This window comes from Drosophila albomicans, unplaced genomic scaffold (genome assembly GCF_009650485.2).
Source record: "Drosophila albomicans strain 15112-1751.03 unplaced genomic scaffold, ASM965048v2 utg000056l_pilon, whole genome shotgun sequence".
Classification (NCBI taxonomy): Eukaryota; Metazoa; Arthropoda; class Insecta; order Diptera; family Drosophilidae; genus Drosophila; species Drosophila albomicans.
Window position 1 is genome coordinate 119566 of NW_026263672.1, and position 4465 is coordinate 124030.

Genomic DNA, 4465 nt, shown 5'->3' on the forward strand with positions numbered 1-4465 from the left:
CTTTGGAAACATCATCTAATTATCATTAACGTTATACGGGCCTGGCACCCTCTATGGGTAAATGGCCTCATTTAAGAAGGACTTAAATCGTTAATTTCTCATACTAGAATATTGACGTTCCATACACTGCATCTCACATTTGCCATATAGACAAAGTGACTTAGTGCTGAACTGATTTCTTTTCGCGGCGAGCGAAAGAAAATCCTTGTTAGTTTCTTTTCCTCCCCTAATTAATATGCTTAAATTCAGGGGGTAGTCCCATATGAGTTGAGGTTGTTTAATTACACTTATAGACAATTCTCTGCCTATTTTGAAATATACTATTTTTTTCTTGAAGGTCCATAATATTCATAAAATTATTCTTTATATACCATATTCGTTAATAAGAGGCAATTCTAGTTTATAAAATAATATATTTTTATGCTAGACATTCCTCAATATTATTTGAAATGAATAAAGAACATATAATTCTTCAAATTTCTCATGCAACAGAGTTTTAGTATTTTCATTTATAAATTCATATTATGAATATCTTAAGCGAGAACTTTTTAGATTCACACTTATATTATCCAATAATATACAATGTGCTTAAAATTCCGAAAAAATTTAAAACAACTTATTTAGCATAGTCTTACAACCCTCAACCATATGTAGTCCAAGCAGCACTAAAAAATTAATTAAAGTACATAACAGCATGGACTGCGATATGCGTTCAAAATGTCGATGTTCATGTGTCCTGCAGTTCACACGATGACGCACAGTTTGTTGCGTTCTTCATCGACCCATGAGCCGAGTGATCCACCGCTTAGAGTGATACAATTTTTTTTTATTTCATTACGTCAATAATATTTTTATTGAAAGAAATTAAAAATACACCATTTTACTGGCATATATCAATTCCTTCAATAAAATTTTTTTTTTATACCTAAATAAATGTTGCGAAATGTAATAAGATATATGACAAGTATATTTTAGCTAAATTTATTTATTATGATCAACATATGTAAAGCGTTAACCTGCAAAACAGGTACAACATTTGTTTTTCTTTAGGTGTTGCGAACCAATGTATGCGCACTGGAATATGCACAATACATTTTGCAACGCATGTATATTATGGTACATATACACGCAGTTTTTTATTTTATCCAAAACACATAAAACACTCTTAATACAGTATATAATAATAATAATACATGACAAACGGTTTTTAGCTAATTTAAATTATTATATGTTGCATAATTGTATCTCATATGATTGCATAAAATATTTATATTTATTAGTTACATAATTTATTAAATATTGCAATTCCCTAAAAGAGAAAAACAAATTTAATTTATTAACGGTTAGATGCATTAAAACAATAATGATTCTTCCACAGGTTCACCTACGGAAACCTTGTTACGACTTTTACTTCCTCTAAATAATCAAGTTCGGTCAACTTTTGCGAAACAACCGCAACACACAAGGCGTCACAGTGATCACGTCTGGAGACCTCACTAAATAATTCAATCGGTAGTAGCGACGGGCGGTGTGCACAAAGGGCAGGGACGTAATCAATGCGAATTAATGACTCACACTTACTGGGAATTCCAAGTTCATGTGAACAGTTTCAGTTCACAATCCCAAGCATGAAAGTGGTTCAGCGGTTTACCCGGACCTCTCGGTCTAGGAAATACACGTTGATACTTTCATTGTAGCGCGCGTGCAGCCCAGGACATCTAAGAGCATCACAGACCTGTTATTGCTCAATCTCATTATTGCTAGACGCAATTTGTCCATTTAAGAAGCTAGTGTCCTTATAATGGGACAAACCAACAGGTACGGCTCCACTTATATAAACACATTCAAACACAATAAACATTTTACTGCCACCATGAATGAAGGGCTATATCACCTGGACTTGGTAAGTTTTCCCGTGTTGAGCCAAATTAAGCCGCAGGCTCCACTCCTGGTGGTGCCCTTCCGTCAATTCCTTTAAGTTTCAGCTTTGCAACCATACTTCCCCCGGAGCCCAAAAGCTTTGGTTTCCCGGGAAGCGACTGAGAGAGCCATAAAAGTAGCTACACCCAATTGCTAGCTGGCATCGTTTATGGTTAGAACTAGGGCGGTATCTGATCGCCTTCGAACCTCTAACTTTCGTTCTTGATTAATGAAAACATCTTTGGCAAATGCTTTCGCTTAAGTTAGTCTTACGACGGTCCAAGAATTTCACCTCTCGCGTCGTAATACTAATGCCCCCAAACTGCTTCTATTAATCATTACCTCTTGATCTGAAAACCAATGAAAGCAGAACAGAGGTCTTATTTCATTATCCCATGCACAGAATATTAAGGCATTTGAAGCCTGCTTTAAGCACTCTAATTTGTTCAAAGTAATTGTACCGGCCCACAATAACACTCGATGAAGAGCACTAATGCAGGTTTTTAAATAGGAGGAACATATAAAAAAGTACAAGTACCTAATTATATATAAGAACTCCACCGGTAATACGCTTACATACATAAAGGTATAGTACTAACTACAATTGTAAGTTGCACTACCCGTATGAAGCACAAGTTCAACTACGAACGTTTTAACCGCAACAACTTTAGTATACGCTATTGGAGCTGGAATTACCGCGGCTGCTGGCACCAGACTTGCCCTCCAATAGTCCTTGTTAAAGGATTTAAAGTGTACTCATTCCAATTACAGGGCCTCGGATATGAGTCCTGTATTGTTATTTTTCGTCACTACCTCCCCGAGCTGGGAGTGGGTAATTTACGCGCCTGCTGCCTTCGGAATCGAACCCTGATTCCCCGTTACCCGTTGCAACCATGGTAGTCCTAGATACTACCATCAAAAGTTGATAGGGCAGACATTTGAAAGATCTGTCGTCGGTACGAGACCATACGATCTGCATGTTATCTAGAGTTCAACCAGTGTAACGATCTTGCGATCGCTTGGTTTTAGCCTAATAAAAGCACACGTTCCAGAAGGTCCATGTTTTAATTGCATGTATTAGCTCTAGAATTACCACAATTATCCAAGTAACTGTTAACGATCTAAGGAACTATAACTGATATAATGAGCCTTTTGCGGATTCACTATTAATTCGTGTGTACTTAGACATGCATGGCTTAATCTTTGAGACAAAGCATATAACTACTGCAGGATCAACCAGAATAATGTTCATTTCATTATGTAAATATATTTAAAATATAATTACTTAAATCTTCAAATATGTAAAATACATGACAACTCACAAATATTTTTGAATAACAAACGATAATCTTCAATAATTGTATATATATATATGTTATACTTGACATGTACTATACGAATGTGGCCATAATTAGATAGCATTCACGTTCGCTAGTTATAATTCACAATTGTTTATATAAATATATATACTTATATATAAAATATATATGCATATAATCGTTCAAAAAATATCATTTTATTTCAACTTACTAAATATATTATATCACACATGCATATTTATAATTTAAATTCAATTAATTGAATAAAAAACTATTTTATTTGTGATGACAAATTGATAATTTTATCTAATTTTGCATTTACGTGTAGACAATATTATATTAGTAAAAACCTCCGTCCACAATAGTGTCCTAGAGGATTTTTCAATTATTCATAAAATATTAATTCTTCAGCTACGAAACACCGTCTTCTTTTGAAAAAGACATTTAATACATTATATGCTTATATAATATTAATAATTATATAACTATATAATAGTATCAATTTTTATATCGGATGAGACTAATAATTAATTAATAATAACATAATTATTACTTAATATGCAAACTGAAATATATGCATCCAATATATATAAACGTGATGAGCACACACTGCCACAATGTATAGGTTTTGTCGTAGTCGCGATCGAACTTTCGAAGTGAACAGACGTGCCTCCGTGTGTGCTCCGTGTGAGAACCATAGAAACCTATAAAAACACTACCGACAGAGACGGAATTTAGAGTTCCCTGTGTGGGAGCATAATTGCAACAAAGTTCGAATATTTCAGTGACAGTGACACTCTTAATATTGTGAAAAATCGAGTTTTTCCAATTGCAAAAATAACCACGTGCGTGAAAAATTTCCAAGCTTTTGAAGCTATTTAGCTTTAAAGCTTGATCACAGCTGTTCGAACTTTACCCAAGTCGTGAGCCGCTGCGTGAAAAAGTTCCAAGCTTATAAAAGTTTAAAGCTAAAAGCTCGGTGTCAGCTGACCCAAGACACGAACCATCGAAATAGCAAAAACATCAACCACTAACCATACAATACATAGATGCTTCACCCAGAACAATTTTTTGTATCATCAAAAACAGTATTATTGCGACCCCAGTCGGGCCGTGCGTTGCGATTCGAACACCGAGCCTCTTCGGCTCATTCGAAAATTCGAATTTCTAACGCAGCGCGCAGCGTTGAGTTCAGTCGCAGATCAAATGCGGAGCGATGAGCACGG

The 4465-nt window shown here is 35.0% G+C and overlaps 1 pseudogene; it reads right to left on the minus strand.

Annotated features, from left to right (window-relative positions):
• Positions 1 to 634: 634 nt before the first annotated feature.
• On the minus strand, positions 635 to 813 carry LOC117577359 (5.8S ribosomal RNA; annotated as a pseudogene).
• Between the last annotated feature and the right edge of the window lie 3652 nt (positions 814 to 4465).